Here is an 18,115-nt window from a genome sequence, read left to right as displayed (position 1 = left end):
CAGGAGCAATACAAAAGGAAGGGGTTTATTAAGGTTCATTTTTTATGCTGAATAAAATTTCTGCTATTAGCACACATTGCGGCATTTCAGTTTATACTATATTAGCTACCTTTTAAAAATACACCCATAAATACATTAAATGAAATACATTAAATGAAAGCAGTGGCAAAGGGATCCTTGCTCTGTTAAAACCTCTGATGAATGACGCTGCCTTGCTATAAACAAAATGCAACATAAACATGCCCCCAACTTGAATTTTACTGGGCTACTGCTAAATGTACGTAATTTAAGTACAGAAGCTATTATTTTGTGGTTAGTCTCAGGAAATTATCACAGTTTTAAACCTTGCCTTTGGTTTCTATTATTCTGTTTTTTCAGTCTCAGCACAGTAGAGTGTGTGTGTGTGTGTGTGTGTGTGTGTGTGTGTTTGTCAGCACATAACTTTCAAATGATTCAAGATATGTTATATATATTTAGTTTAAAAATCCACTAATTAGCAGTTTCATACTCAAGATGCTTTTATAATGTGAAAAGCAAGAAGAGAGAAAGCATGAGAAAAAAAAAAATGTGGTACTGTGTAAAACATTTTTAAGCCTTTCCCACCCAGATGGATAGCAAACTTATTTTACTATATAGGCATTAAAGATAAGGTGAGCATATCATCAGAGAGTTATTTGCCAAGCCCTAGGAATTGTTTTTAAATACTTGGATAATATTTATCTACATTCCATAAAATACAAAATATTTGTTTATTGATATAGCGCCATCTTCTGGTAAGTATTATAAAGGTAGTTGGTTTCACACCAAAATAGTATTGAAATCATTTAAAGAATTTAATGAAAAATTGATCCATTGTAACAAATGTCTAGAATTGCACTCTACTAGGGCTTTCTTAACATTTTAGTGTTATACTAACTTGCTACTTGTTAACCTTGACTTTTAACCTTTTCCAAGAAGTTTAAAGTTATTGTCAAATGGCTACACACGGCATAAAATCAATACAAACTGTAAGATGAAGTTATATATGAGTGTCTTTTATACATAACGTGTCATTTTATAAATTCATTTTATATGTAATATAAATACATATCTATATAAAAATAAAAATGTACTTGGATAATCTAAAAATTAGAATTATGTATTCCACTGCACAATGGAATATAATAAATACATATATATATACACACACACACACACAATTCTACACATATAAGATCCAAAACATAGGAACTGGCTAGCATTAATAGAAATGCAACACATCAAAAATGGACTACTTGTCTAAATATACCTTAACAAAAATTAAAAATTAAAATGCAAACATAAAATTGAACAAAACTCTTAGCATGTATGAAATAAAAAGGGCCAATAACTCTAAAATATAATCATTATAATTATTATCAATGACAAATGCTAACCTCCTTAAAATATTATAATTTAAGGAGCAATTTTTAAAAAGGCAGTGACAACACAGAAAAATGAGATTAATAAAATTTTATAAGTGAGGAAATAGAAACTTAACAAAGAATAAGCTTAGTAAATAAACCAAAAAATATTTTATCCTTATATACAATGAATTGTAAGCTAAAAAATATGTTTTTAACTAAAATTTGATAAAAAATTAAAACTGCAAATTCATAATTTTAGGAGTATAAATGCATACCATATTTCTGAAGTTATTTGCCAATATGCACCAAAAGTTCATTTTAATGTATATAACCTCGGATAACAAGGAAATGTGTGAGAAACATGTAAAAAAGAAAATTTAAAAATTTTAATTTTGGGAATTCCCTGGCAGTCCAGTGGTTAGGACTCCATGCTTCCACTACAGGGGCCAATGGTTCAATCCCTGATCAGGGAACTAAGCTCCTGCATGTGTGCAGAGCAGCCGAAACAAAAACACACACACAAAAAATTTTAGTTTCATTTGGTTTGTTTGTATTATACATTGGGAATATTTAGAAACAAATTAGACATCTTAAGAGGATTATTTATATTAACTGCAATGCCTTAACATGATAGAAAGATACTATTGACAGAATGATGGTCACAACATATTGCTTAGGAAAAAAAAAAGAAAAGAAAATGAACAAAGTAATATGTACATGATTCATGGAAAACAATGAATGGGGTACATCAGTTACAGGTCATCTCTGGATATTAAAATTACATGTAAATGTATTTTTATATTAATCCTTATTTTCTGTATTCTAAATAGTAACTTATTTAGAACAATAGAACTTTTAAAAATTATAAATGCTAAAATTCTTTAATTTTCAAGCACATATAAAATGACATAAATCAATAAACAGTTATTAAGAGCCTGTATTTTGTGTACTTACACTTAAGTATAAAGTGTACTGTGGAACTAAGTTACAAATCAGTAACATAGCATGATAGATGAAAAGCACTGTATAAGTGAATACATCAGCAGGATATTTTGACTTTAAGACTTCAAGAAACTGAATGCAACCTTGTTGAATATGCTTAAACAAAAAATAAACAAAAAAATATGGGCAGGGGTTGGGGGGGAATTATTTGCTTACACAACTGGGCAGAGCAAAACTCAGGCTGATCTTAAAGATGACTGAAAAGAAGGATGTAGAAGCAGACAGATCTGGGCTCTGTTTCTGTCCATGTGACATCATTTTCTAATGTCAGGTTTTCCATATGGTGGAAGCAGAGGATGGTCCATAGCAACTTAGGGCTCATACCCATGTAACTCCATTAAAAAGACTACAGTTCAAAAAATTTTGACTGGTTGAGCTTGTGTTGTACCCACACTCTACAGCCCAGGATATAAGTTAACATGACTGGCACTCTCCACTGCTAAAAAATAATATTTGACACCTGTTAAAATAGTAAATTAGACTTTTCTTTTGGCACTATTGTGATAAATATCAAGATATCAAGACTATCTGGGGTCCCTGGTGGCTCAGCCTGCCAAAAGAATTTGCCTGCCAAAGCAGGAGACCCAGGTTCTATAGGAGGATCCCCTGGAGAAGGAAATGGCAACCCATTCCAGTATTCTTGCCTGGGAAATCCCATGGACAGACAGGCCTGGCAGGCTACAGTTCATGGAGTCACAAACAGTCAGACATGATTTAGCGACTAAACAACAACAATATCAAGACTATCATAACAGAGAAGAGAGATCAGCCAAAACTCCTAATACAGAAAAGACAACTGGAAATGTATAATCGATGAGCAGAATAAGTGGTTATTGGATGAAAGTTACGAAGAGAAGACATCAAGGGTGGGGAATTCTTGTTAAACCCCCTTAACAGGGTTCTTGATGAAGACAGGCCAGGGTGATCAGATATCAAGGGTGGAAGGACTCTTAATAAGCAGACTTAGCAGGATTCTTGCTACAACTGAACTAGGCAGGCTACACAGAGGGCCCAAGGACAAAGACTAGTTAAAAAGTGGGCTCTGAGGACCCTGACTAAAGTTTGGTCAAGGAGAGAGTCTTCGTTACCACTAAAACCACATTTTTGAAAGAGGAAGAAGGGTATGGGAACAGAGTTCTGCTCAAAACAAAGGATAAGAATTTAAATATCATAGTGCGACTCACTAGAGGCTTATAAGAAATCAGTCATGGGAAATAACTCCAACTTAAAGATACTTAAAGAAAAGATGAGTATAAATGTGATATTGAAAATTAATTAGCATTTTATAGGCAGACATGAGAGCAGGAAGGAAGCCACTGCTAAGTCATGAACAAAGACAAGAAAGCAGGAGAAGAGAGATGAGCTTGTATGTGAATAAGTTCAGCAGTCTGGCTGGTATGTAGGATTCATGTAGAGAATTAACGGAAGATAGTTTATAAACGTCTATTAAAGCTATATGTGGAGTATCATGAAATTCCAGCAAAAGAGTTTGAACTCAGTCTGACTTTTCAAATCAGAGTACTTCTACCTCCATGAAAACGTGATACAGCCAGGGAAACTTGGAGGCATATGGCAAATCTTCCTGAACATCAAAATCACTTTAAGATTTGGGATGAAATACTAGGCTCTTTAACCAGGAAGTATTTTTAATAACATTAAAACAAATGTTGATAGTGAGACAGGCCTGGGACCTGGGACCCTTTGAAGCAGTGCTGCAAAACTTGCACCCGGGCACACCTCTCCCAGAGCAACAAAATACAAAGAAGCTGCATGGGGCTAAAAATAACTGTGCGCATGTACAGCTGGGGCAAATTCTGAACCAAAAGATGTGAAGACAGCAACAACAAAAAACTCAACTGCCATTTCTGAAGAGCCAGTAACAAAAGAAAAGTGGGTGGCAAAAGCAGAGTACTATGCATGCCTGCCTGCACTCAACAACGCAGAGGGGTGGGCAAACCACCTAAGCCATTCCTCTGCCCCCACCCCAGGATGTACCCCTATTCTACCCTCACTTCATATAAAGAATGGAACCGGAGGGTGTAGGGGGAGCAAAAGAACAAGTTACTTGTTTCACTTCCTCCTACAGCCAGTGCAGGAGCCCCAATAAAGCCTTGCCTGAAATTCTTGTCTGGCCTCTAGTCAATTTCTGTTACTTGGGAAAGACCAAGAACTCTGGTTGGTATCAATAGTATGTGATTAAGAATGAAAAATTAATTTGCATTTTAAAACTACAAGGCAAGATTGGAGGAGAATTGATAAATTCTTTGCCCCCAGGATCTTCCAGTCCTCTCCCATCTGCCATTTGGGTAGAAATTCTTGAGAACTCGGCTGCAATTCAAGGATGTGTGAGCATGAAGACAGAATAATGAAAAAGCACATATTATATAAATATTAGTGTGAAAAGTGAACATGAAAGCCGCTCAGTTGTGTCTGACTCTTTGTGACCCCATGGTCTATACAGTCCATGGAATTCTCCAGGCCATAACACTGGAGTGGGTAGCCTTTCCCTTCTCCAGGGGATCTTCCCAACCCAGGGATCGAACCCAGGTCTCTTGCATTGCAGGCGGATTCTTTACCAACTGAGCCACAAGGGAAGCCCTAGTGTATACAGAATCAGTAAAGAAGGGTAAGAATAAAGAAATGGAAGCTAGTTAGAAAAATATTTTTAAAATTCAGGTATAATACCATAAGGTAATGGCAATGGAGATGGGGGAAAAAGGAATGATTTAAGAAACACTATAAAGGAATTTAAAAATATGTACCATGTCCATGGGGTCGCTAAGAGTCGGACACGACTGAGCAACTTCACTTTCATTTTTCACTTTCATGCATTGGAGAAGGAAATGGCAACCCACTCCAGTGTTCTTGCCTGGAGAATCCCAGGGATGGGGGAGCCTGGTGGGCTGCCGTCTCTGGGGTCGCACAGAGTCGGACACAACTGAAGCGACGCAGCGGCAGCAGCAGCAGCAACCATGTTTTTAAATAAAATTCTAACCACATTAATAAAAATAATGTTAATACTATGTTGTTAAATCAAACTGACACTAAGGTCATGAAGAATACCTAAGTCCACTGAGTTATTTGGTCCAATGCATCTTTTTGTCACCCCTTTTTGCTTACCTGCCACAACATAGGGCTAATGATTAAGAAGGTAATATTCATGAACTCTCACAGACATTGTTCTCATCAGACTCCAAGACTTACATGGCAAGAGGAGCCATAAGTCTAATGAGTAATTCTTCATCCCTTCCAATTTCAACAAGACTTCACTTTCCTTCTGGGATACTTTAAAATGGAAGCTAATTACAAGAGTTGATAAAAAGTCTGAACTCTTGGGTATAGTTCTGGTGCCGTGCCTGAAGAAAGACAATATAAACTTTGAGACAGGATAAAAGGTAGTTAAAATCAAGAATATTTGGAAATTTTCATATAATGAAGTGGGAATCATGAATCACAGAAAAAGTAAATAAGAAAGGGAACATAACTGAATTCTATAAAAGAATGAGGACGATACTGAGGTAACTGATTCTGGAACAAAACAGTACCTACTATGTACTAAGAAATTGTATTTGCCATAATGCATTCTATTTTGAGACCAAAACTGGTTATTATTATTCTGACATTTCAAATAAAGAAACTCGGGCTCAAAGAATTTGAGGATTATCCCATAATGAGTGAATGAAATAGTGCCAGGTGATATCAAAGAAATTATCACTCATACCCCAGTGGATGAAGATAAGAGGTATCAGAGCCTAAAACTAAAATTAAATATAAGTGAATAAAAATTCAAGGAGAACTTGGATTCTTGACTACAGCTGTGCAGTGAATAGTGAGTATATATCATGAAGATTTTTGGAGTAGAAGGCTAAACCCTTTGAGATCAAAGCATGGCAAATAATTGGGAAGCTTTATAACACCACTGCCCTGTCTCTCTCAGAAACAGAATTAATGTGTAACAGCATCAAAGTTGTTAAAATGTGACACACATTTATCAAGCACAATGCTTAGGATATCTTAACTCTATTAACATTCCTATGACATTACTAAAAATAATCAAACATCTGAGTTTTAAAAAGTTGTTTTTATGTGTATAATATCATATATGAAATGAGTCGCCAGTCCAGGTTCGATGCACGATACTGGATGCTTGGGGCTGGTGCACTGGGACGACCCAGAGGGATGGTATGGGGAGGGAGGAGGGAGGAGGGTTCAGGATGGGGAACACATGTATGCCTGTGGCAGATTCATTTCGATATATGGCAAAACCAATACAATACTGTAAAATTAAAAATAAAATTAAAAAAAAAATAAACTATAAGGGCAAAAAAAAAGTTGCTTTTTTTTTTACATAATTGCTTTTCTTTGTCGTAGAGACCCAGAACTATACTGTAATGTAATCCCCAGGATCCATGCCATGGGACTCTATTATAAATGAAGCCTTGGTACAATGAGATCTTTTTGGTATTTCCAGTAATAAATCCCCTCAGATAGGGTCAAAAACACATCTACTTTATACTGAATTCTACATTCTCCACAGCAGTACTGTGAGGCTCTGGCCTTATATCATAAATGTGAAAGCAAACCCTCAAAAAAATTTTGATTCAGATGGAAAACCTAAGAATTATATTTAATATGACCATGTAATGCTACAAAGAATTCTGAGCAGCTCTTGTCTAACAGCATTCTACTGTCTCATGAGATCTATGTACCAAATAATAGCTGCCAACCAAGCCAAATCCAAAGCCAATTTCTAATTTATTATTTCATAGGGAACTTTGAAATATGCTCATTTAAAAATCTGCCACATAACAGCAAGTTCTGTACCACTCTTCTGTAATATTGCTAAGCACAGGAAAGAAGCATGAATGTTGACACTCAATTATGGATATTAAATTCAGTCTCCCATTTCAGATTATGTCAGATGTCACCATCTTCAGGAATTTATAATTTATAAATAAGCAATTCTCTTCCTCTAGTCAATGTAATATGAACTATAGCTTGAGAAATACTATGTTACACCACTCTTCTTTGGCTACACAACTGTAAAATATTCTTTCGCACCCCAGAAGCTCTGGATCACAGAAATTTCCCCAATACTTCATCCATCACTGTATTGTAGTTACCTCTCGAGTGTGATTTCAATATTCAGAGGCGAAATGGAGCATAGCAGATCATGACTTCTAACTAATTAATGATTTAAATTGTTATGCCTGGTAAGCTTGAGCATTTTTCAAAATAAGAATTGCAAGTGGCCTATTTTTAGGAGCAGCACAGTCTAAATTACCAGCTATATATCTATACATGCATGACTTCACAAAATGGAAAAATATGAAAAGGTATGTTGGTGATAACAGGGACATTTAAGGTCATTGTTTGTTGCTACTCTTGTTTATTTGAAGAAACTAAAAAAATAAGGCTTTATATTTAGCATTCTTTGACCACTTAAACTGTGTGCTGAAAGGTTAAAAGTTATATCAAAAGTTAAAGTTTTGCAATCAATTGTGTCTTAAACTCTCACCTTAGAGCTCAGCTGCTGAAAACATTTTACTTCTTCTCTGGAGACTTACTGTTCATGGGATTCACATTGCAAAATCATATTAGAGCTGAAGCATTTGTACAATTTTCTGTAATAAATGCCTTCAGACAATGGTCCCAGATTTAGAGCAGATTTCCTAACAGAGAATTCTATATTGGTTTATGGTACAGTGAAGGCCAAGATAATCAAAGAAATGTGGTTCACTTTCAAAGGAAAAGTTAAACATTTTGGTCCCTAAATCAGAAGTCATCTGCTTTTAGCAGTCATGATTACATGTAATAACCAGCAGGCTATGATACATTTTAAGAAATGTATGTATCACACAGTGATAACGTATATTGCCAATTCATTTTTCCTAACTCTTTTACTTCCATTTTATCATTTCTGACTAATTGCATGTTCTGACAGTTTCTATGATATGTGTGATACTGAATAATAATCATTGACTATTCATCCAGCAGTGGTAGGAAACATAGCCAGGGGAAAATGTGTCCCAGATGATACATCAGCAAATGTTGCTTAGACTTAAATAATTTCATGTTAATTTGGATTTCAGCAGTAATTAAGGAATTTATGCTTTAAATTTTTTTCACTTTTATTGATATTGTTAATACTTTTCAGTGGCTAATTTTTTCAAAAGTTTCTTATTGACCATTTAAACAGAGTTAGCTTATCAGTATAATAAACTTATAAGCTTTCATTTTTTAAGGGAAATTTTCTACCAATAAAGAATGGCTTGGGATTTGTTTTCTCATATAAGTTTTGTTTATTAGTGGTTAGTTTCTGCTTCAAAACAATTCAATCTTATTTCCTAGATTAATTTTCCATTTGAGTGCGATATACATACAGGGACAGTCTTCATGGGGACAAACATCAAAACCAAACTGTAACCTGAAAATGCCATACCAGCAGCTCGTCATCTTCAATGATGCATTTCAACAGAATTGCAATTTCATCACAAGCGACCACTTAGTGGTTACACTTGAAACCTGAACAAAGTCTGGTTTTACCTGTGGCTGTTCACTGAAATTGCAAACACAATTCACTACGCTTTTATATACATTCTAGGGCTTTAACTCAGTCATGCAAAGAACCCAAAGGCATCTGACCTGCTAAGTTGCCTGAAAATATGGGACTGAAAGTTTTTCTCAGTTTCCTCATCTGTAAAGTGGAAGTGGTATTTCTGTAAGATTTCTCAGATACGCATGTATTGAAAACTGTTAAGGACAGGGTAAAGTGATTTCATACCCCTAAGTATCCAGAGCACCAGAGATAGCATAAAGAAGAAAAAAATAAATAAATAAACCTCCAATAAAACCAAAGTATGGCTTTGGTTTTATTACAGATTTCACTTGAAGGCAGTGAAGAAAATAACATGCTTCACAGGCTGTCCTTGTTAATCTAGCAATACCTGGTCTGAGGTTAAGGATGGAGTGAACACTTAGAAAATACATGTTAAATGAAAGATCATTTGCATAGTTAAACAGTTTCAGTGACAAGGAAGTATCTGTAAATTCAAAATTCTGCAATGCCTACATAGATATTTTCTTATCTTAGACTATCATAAAAGTAAACAAGATTGAAACCTATGGCATCAAATCATTAATTGATTCATAAATGGTTGACCTGTTTAGCAAATGGGGCCTTCCTCATGGCTCAGTGGTAAAGAATTTGCCTGCCAAGGTAGGAGATGCAGGCTTGACCTCTGGGCCGCGAAGATCCCCTAGAGAAGGACATGGCAACCCACTCCAGTACTCTTGACTGGGAAATCTCATAGACAGAGGAGCCTGGTGGGGCAGTCTACGGGGTTGCAAAGAGTCAGACATGACTGAGAGACTGAACTGAACTGAAGACTTAAATGTGGCAAGCAAAGAAAAAAGGAGCCAAATCACTCTATTTTATTAAAGATATAGCTATTTATGCCTGGGCACATTAAGTGCAAAGTGAAAATGATAGACAATGTCAGACTCTAGTATAAACAAACTCGAAATGGGAATTAGAGCATGAAAGAGCTCTGAGTCTCAGTTTCCTCATCCGTAAAGTGGAAGTGGTATTTCTGTAAGATTTCTCAGATACGCATGTATTGAAAACTGTTAAGGACAGGGTAAAGTGATTTCATACCCCTAAGTATCCAGAGCACCAGAGATAGCATAAAGAAGAAAAAAATAAATAAATAAACCTCCAAAAAGCAAACAATAAAACGTCTCACTGATTTGCTGTCACATCCCATGGTAATTTAAGATTATATCTGTTATACATACTATACCTAAGACATTTATACAATTTAGGATGAAATCATTTCATATGTTATTTCCCTCCCAAGAACATAAACTTGTTTTGTTTTTTCTGTTTATATGAATATGAGTTAGAAAATCATCACACTAACCATGGTTAGAGTCTTTCTCAACATTTAAGTAATGGAGAAATATCCCCAAATTAGCACATGCTAAATCATCTACAGAGAACCTTCCTGAAGTCTTACAAATGTGGAACAATATTTGAGCACTAGTCCCCAGATGGAGAAGGAAATGAGCAGTGTTATTTATGAACCAACAGGATTTTTTTTTTCTTTCTAAAGTATCTTTTCACTTGGGACTGACATATACAACTGCTATGTATAAAACAGATAAGTAAAGAGAATCTACTCAACAGCACAGAGAACTCTACTCAATGTTCTGTGGTGACCTAAATGGGAAGGAAAGAGATCTAAAAAAGAGTGGATATATATACACGTACAGCTGATTCACTCTGCTGTACAGCAAGAATCTAACACAACAAATATAAAGCAAATATACTTTATACTGGAGTAAAGCAAATATACTCCAATAAAAATTAATTTTTAGAAATGCATTCTTTCACTCAGAATGATATCTTTACAATCAGAACAGGGTTGTGGGTGGTGCATTTGTAATTTGGGAAAACAGGAATAATACATCATTATACACACATCTTCCTTCTTCTGCTCATCCACAAGAGGATCATCAAAATCACCCAGGGATTTCTGCAAAAACTCTGACAAGTAAGTGGAAATTCACAGGTTAAAGCAATGTGGTGTGGTGTTGGGGAGTTTTTCTGAAGCGTGAGTATTTTTGCCCGATTTCAGTTAGCCCCACCCTCGTAGGAGTCATAGCCTCAAAGCAGAACTGGAAATAACGTATATGTAAGTTCAAAGACTGCAATCATCTGAAAGTTGTCCAGTCATGTCTGACTCTTTGCGACCCCATGGACTGAATTCTCCAGGCCGTAATAGTGGAATGGGTAGCCGTTCCCCTCTCCAGGGAATCTTCCCAACCCAGGGATCGAACCCAGGTTTCCTGCATTGCAGGCAGATTCTTTACCAGATGAGCCACCAGGAAAGCTAGCACATTCCGATTTACCTATCTGGTTCTCTCTCACTGTAAAACTAAGTAAGAATTTTCAGAAAGGGACTGGAGTCCCTATTTTGAGAAAACTACAATTTCACTTCTATTTTACCAATGTTTTAATATCATTTTACATCTTCATTTACATGAAAAAACTGGTATCTCTTAGGCAAAATGATATTTTAAAATACACAGATGCTGCAAATAAAACATCTTGTGGCTGTTCAACAGAAACATAAGGCCACAGAAATATATTAATTTTTCAGTACACATGTAAATGTGGCTAAGCAAAAATTTGGCAGAAGAACAAATATTCTCACAAAGAAAATACAACACAGTAAAACATAAACACAATTAAATGAGCCAAATTATACCCCATCAATGGATGAGAGAGGCGTGCCATTGACTCTGTCTGCATGGTAACTATACAGTCAATTTTCTGGATTATTAGACAAAATATGCACAAAAGCTTTTGGATGATTAACTGTGTATAATAGAATCCTATTAATTTAGCCAACATTCACTGAACACCTATCATATTTCATGCACTATGATAACCACTGGAACTACCAAGATGAAAAGAGGCACAGTCCACACACTTAGAAGCCTGACACCTTAAGTCTTTTCTTTACTGTGTAGCTTTAGATGCATTATAGATCAGCTTACATTTCTTGAATACCAACCAAAGTCTGATACAACATGATTCGTCAAAGTTCAGCAATGCTCTTGCCTTACACGAACATGTAAAGATGAAATTCACTTTACAGTCTATGACATTTCAGCAATATATAGACATTAAAAATATGTTTCATTTTAAAATGTCTTGTTCATTCATTTATTTCACTCAAAAAATATTTATCAAGGGCTTATTCTGTGCAACATTCTGCAACTGGAGACACAGCAATGAAATATCAGCATACTCCTTGTTTTTCAGAACTGTAATTGTATATTATTCTTTTCACAATAACAAAGCTCCTTAGAGCCTTCCATCTGGACAGATTATTTCTTTGTTTCCCTGCTGTTACAGTCTGCCCTTCTCCTGAGAATATCTAAGCTTCTCTCATCTCCACTCAACTTATTTGGCTCAATCTTTACTTCCTTGTCTACCCAACAAGGTAGTAAAGATTATTATCTGGTTATTATTATCAGATCTGATTATTATTATCTGACACTAATATATGGTAATGAATTAATAAAATATCTGCCCCCTACTGAGTGACAGTTGTGCATTTGTGCAGTGTCCTTCTAGAGACCATGTGTTTAAACTTAAGTGAGTCTAATGGTAGGTATTTCAAACTCTTAGTTTGAGGAAATGATGAGATTGAATTCCTAAGCAGTTACCTGTATGGCTATGCAGGGATTATACTATAGCCACCTGGTGTTAAATGTTGTGAAAGTATTTTGGTATTCAACTGCATTGCCCATCTCATGGTGATGACACTCATCAACAATATGACACTCATACCTTCTGTTTTGGAGACTTAGGCATGGTCCTTTGATTGATGAATGTAATCATTTCATTAAAAGAGGTTTTTTTTTTTTTTTTCATCCTTCATCCTGCTGTGTCCTACTAATCATGTACTAAAATGAACAGAGGACATCCATCCTCAAAAATCAGGTTTAACAGCCTCTATTTCAAATGCACTTTATCAATCTAGTCTGCTGTCAGAGTAAACCAATAATCAGGAACACTTTCTATTATATGCAATGAATTTCAGTGTTCTAAATGCAGTTAATTTAAGACCACTGTAGGAATAAAGAAGCTAAAGGCAAAGGAGAAAAGGAAAGATACACCTATCTGAATGCAGAGTTCCAAAGAATTGCAAAGAGAGATAAGAAATCCTTCCTCACTTCTCAATGCAAAGAAATAAAGAAAAACAATAGAATGGGAAGAACTAGAGATCTCTCCAAGAAAATTAGAGATACCAAGAGGCTATTTCATGCAAAGATGGGCACAAGAAAAGACAGATGTGGTACGGATCCAACAGAAGCAGAAGATATTAAAGAATAGGTGGCAAGAATACACAGAAGAACTATACAAAAAAGATCTTCATGACCCAGACAACCATGAAGGTGTGATCACTCACGTAGAGCCAGACATCCTGGAATTCGAAGTCAAGTGGGCTTAGGAAGCATCACTACGAACAAAGCTAGTCGAGGTGATGGAATTCCATTTGAGCTATTTCAAATCCTAAAAGATGATGCTGTGAAGGTGCTGCACTCAATATGCCAGCAAATTTGGAAAACTCAGCAGAGGTCACAGGACTGGAAAAGGTCAGTTTCATTACAATCCCAAGGAAAGGCAATGCCAAAGAATGTTCAAACTACCACACAATTGTACTCATCTCACACGCTAGCAAAGTAATCCTTAAAATTCCCCAATTAGGCTTCAACAGTCTGTGAACTTCCAGATGTTTAAGCTGGATTTAGAAAAGGCAGAGGCACCAGAGATCAAATTGCCAACATCCATTGGATCATTGAAAAAGCAAGAGAGTTCCAGCAAAACATCTACTTCTGCATTATTTAACTATGCCAAAGCCTTTGACTTTGTGGATCACAACAAACTGTGGAAAAATTTTTAAGAGACCACCTTACCTGCCTCCTGAGAAATCTGTATCAGGTCAAGAAGCAACAGTTAGAACTGGACATGGAACAACAGGCTGGTTCCAAATTGGGAAAGAAGTACCTCAAGGCTGTATGTTGTCACCCTGCTTATTTAACTTATATGCAGAGTACATCATATGAAATGCCAGGCTGGATGAAGCACAAGCTGGAATCAAGACTGCTGGGAGAAATATCAATAACCTCAGATGTACAGATGACACCATCCTTATGGCAGAAAGCAAAGAGGAACTAAAGAGCCTCTAGAGGAAAGTGAAAGAGGAGAGTGAAAAGTTGGCTTAAAGCTCAACATTCAGAAAACTAAGATCATGGCATGCGGTCCCATCACTTCATGACAAATAGATTGAGAAACAATGGAAACCGTGAGAGACTTTATTTCTGGGGCTCCAAAATCATTGCAGATGGTGACTGCAGCCATGAAATTAAAAGATGCTTGCTCCTTGGAAGAAAAGCTATGACCAATGTAGACAGCTTGTTATAAAGAAGAGTCATTACTTTGCTGACAAAGGTCCATCTAGTCAAAGCTATGGTTTTTCCAGTAGTCATGTTGGAGATGGAAATGGCAACCAACTCCAGTATTCTTGCCTGGAGAATCCCAGGGACAGGAGCCTAGTGGGCTGCCGTCTATGGGGTCACATAGAGTTGGACATGACTGATGTGACTTAGCAGCAGCAGCAGCATGTATGGATGTGAGAATTGGACTGTAAAGAAAGCTGAGCACCAAACAATCGATGCTTTTGAACTGTGGTGTTGGAGAAGACTCTTGAGAGTCCCTTGGACTGCAAGGAGATCCAACCAGTTCATCCTAAAGGAAATTAGTTCTGAATATTCATTGGAAGGACTGATGCTGAAGCTGAAACTTCAATACTTTGACCAGCTGATGAGAAGAACTGAGTCATTGGAAAAGACCCTGATTCTGGGAAAGATTGAAGGCAGAAGGAGAAGGGGATGACAGAGGATGAGATGGTTGGATGGCTTCACTGACTCTATGGACATGAGTTTGAGCAAGCTCTGGGAGATGGTGATGGAAAGAGAAACTTGGCATGCTGCAGTCCATGTGGTCGCAAAGTCGGACACAACTGAGCAACTGAACTGAACTGAATTGAACTAAGGAATAATTAACATTTATGCACGAGGAACTGTGGTACTTCTCTTTATTTTCCAACTCATGTGGTTCCCTTTATAGTTTCATGAGGTGGATTATATATCTCTACTTCACAATGAAGAAACTGAGATTAAAATCTTTGGCTTTGGTTGCATAACTAGTGAGTGTAACATTTTAGACTAAAACAAGCAGAAGAGATTTCAACAGTGTCAGAAATAGAGCCTGACCAAAACTACATCTGCCACTACCTACCACTGTGATTGAAAGTCTACTTTCAGAAAATCATTATTTGGAGTTCTTAAGATAGTTTACTTGACTTGATTTTTTTTTTGCTGTTGTTTCATTTTAGAAGCTTATTAAATAAGTGTGTTCCCCTAAGAGGAATAATGCCTAAAGATTTTCACCTAAAATATTACTGAACATTTAGACATTTTATAGGGAGACACTGTCTTTACGAGTGCTACACCTTATATCTAATTTTACTAAATCTAAGATGCCATTAATTGGAAAATGCACCAATTTTCTATGTACTACTGGAAAAATGCCAGTTAATCATGACAGTGATAATGATATTTTATCACATCAACTAAAAGTTACATCTCAATTTCAAAGATGTTAAAATGTGAAAAATTCACTTTTTATGTTTGGCAAAATAATGTAGAACATCTGAATGTGAAGAAAGTAAAATAAGATGGAATTCAAACTAATATTACCTGCTTTATCCATTTTAAAAAAGATTACTGAAATTACTAGTTAATTCCTTAAATGGGTTTGATACATCATATTTAAATAGTTCTGTGTTATTGCAGAATTAGAATATGCACAATCATTATATTCAGAGGAATACAGTTGCTATAGTTATGAGTTTAATTAAGAAAATACTGATTTAATATCTATTACTTATTACTTTGTTTTGTACAATGTAAAGGCAAAACAAGAAGAGGCACGATGTTCTTTGATTCTTAGAATTTCTAACTGAGGCCAAGATGAGGAACTGTTTCAGTTTAAGTGGGTCAGTCAGTCAGTCAGTTCAGTCACTCAGTCGTGTCCGACTCTCTGCAACCCCATGAATCGCAGCATGCCAGGCCTCCCTGTCCATCACCAACTCCCAGAGTTCACTCAGACTCACGTCCATCAAGTCAGTGAAGCCATCCAACCATCTCATCCTCTGTCATCCCCTTCTTCTCCTGCCTTCAGTTTATCCCAGAATCAGGGTCTTTTCCAATGACTCAGTTCTTCTCATCAGCTGGTCAAAGTATTGAAGTTTCAGCTTCAGCATCAGTCCTTCCAATGAATATTCAGAACTAATTTCCTTTAGGATGAACTGGTTGGATCTCCTTGCAGTCCAAGGGACTCTCAAGAATCTTCTCCAATACCACAATTCAAAAGCATCAATTCTTTGGTGCTCAGATTTCTTTATAGTTCAGCTCTCACATTCATACATGATCATTGGAAAAACCATAGCCTTGACTAGACGGACCTTTGTTGGCAAAGTAATGTCTCTGCTTTTCAATATGCTGTCTAGGTTGGTCATAACTTTTCTTCCAAGGAGTAAGAGTCTTTTAATTTCATGGCTGCAGTCACCATCTGCAGTGATTTAGAGCCCAAAAAAATAAAGTCTGACACTGTTTCCACTGTTTCCCCAACTATTTCCCGTGAAGTGATGGGACCAGATGCCGTGATCTTCTACACCATAACTCTGTCCTAACATCATTTGTAAAGTGCTTCTAAGAACCTTCTAGGTATTTGAGTCCTCCGGTATCCCAGCAGGCAGTGCAGCCTAGAGATGCTGACAAAGGACTGGAGGGAGCAATCGCAGCTGCTTTCCGAGGAGCCAGTGTTGCTGAGATTGCCAAAATGCTTTGGAGTTTTTAACTGATTTTTAAGAAAAACCCCAAATAGATTTGAGACTGTAAAAACCGACGCCTCAGCAAGGGGGATTTAGTGCCAATGCATCAACAAAAAAGACAGCCAGAGTTAGTGGAAGGAAATCTTCCTGTCTTTGTGTTTCCTACAGAGCTAATATTTTATGCAGATGACCAGTCAACACATAAGCAAGTGTTGACACTCTATAATCCCTATGAGTTTGCCTTGAAGTTCAAAGTGTAATTCGTCATAGAGATGTCCGATCCTGTCACTGTTGTGCAATAGACAAATTCCGTCTCCAGGTTTCTGAGCAAAGCCAGAAGAGGGCTTTAGGAAGCAAAGAGGTTGTGGCTACTCTTCTCCCGTCCGCAAAAAAACAGCAAAAGGAAAAGGAGGAACAAAGAATAAAAGATCATTTAACTGAAAGTTTATTTTTTGAGCAGTCGTTTCAACCAGAAAACAGAACTATCTCCTCAGGACCTAGTTTACCGCCTGTCTTCCTGGCAGTGGTGTGTATTACAGCTCTGATGCTTCCCACGCTGGGGGATGTGGAACCACTGGTGCTTCTCTACCTCCCTTAAGTGTGAATCAAAAATTAGTGGCCGCTTATATCTTAGGTCTTATCACAGGGGCTATATTTAGAACATGAACAAGGAGTTCAGTTGACTTCTGAAGTACATTTATCTTGAAAATATGAATGTGGACTGCCTTTTATCTCTATTTCATCCCATTAACATGCTACAAACTATTGAATGATTTACAATCATTTCATATGTATAATATATATTTTAAATTACTCTATAATTTTATTCCAAGGACTACAGCACATTATGTTACAGATAGCAAGGAGGGTTCTAAGTGACACTTAGGAAATTATTTGAAGAAATTCTTTTTATATCTAAGCCACCCATGCAAAAGACTTTAATTAAGACATTTCTTTTTTTCACATCCTTTTGCTAATTCACTTTGATTGTTGCAGTCATGTGTCCTTCAAAGTTAAAGGCCTAAAAGAGCAAACTGACCAGCCTAAAAGTAAAAGTGCATTTACTTCCTAGGTACGAACATCAATGTTCCCATGTAAACTATGCCTTGTCCCCTATCATTATAAACAGTTGCCATGGTGTTTCTAAAATATGAGTTTTACAGTTAATATGTAGAGAGTAATAAAAAGCATAAAGTAAAAAAAAAAAAAAAAAAGAACACTTCTATATTCAGCTCAATACAACCATCAGTGCCA

The 18,115-nt window shown here is 36.4% G+C and overlaps 1 pseudogene; it reads left to right on the top strand.

The window, feature by feature from the left end:
* The first annotated feature begins 16,801 nt into the window (after positions 1-16,801).
* LOC112586398 lies at positions 16,802-17,666 on the top strand (annotated as a pseudogene).
* The last annotated feature ends 449 nt before the right edge of the window (positions 17,667-18,115 follow it).

This window comes from Bubalus bubalis, chromosome 8 (genome assembly GCF_019923935.1).
Source record: "Bubalus bubalis isolate 160015118507 breed Murrah chromosome 8, NDDB_SH_1, whole genome shotgun sequence".
In the NCBI taxonomy this organism is placed as follows: Eukaryota; Metazoa; Chordata; class Mammalia; order Artiodactyla; family Bovidae; genus Bubalus; species Bubalus bubalis.
This window is presented reverse-complemented; position numbering and strand designations above follow the sequence as displayed.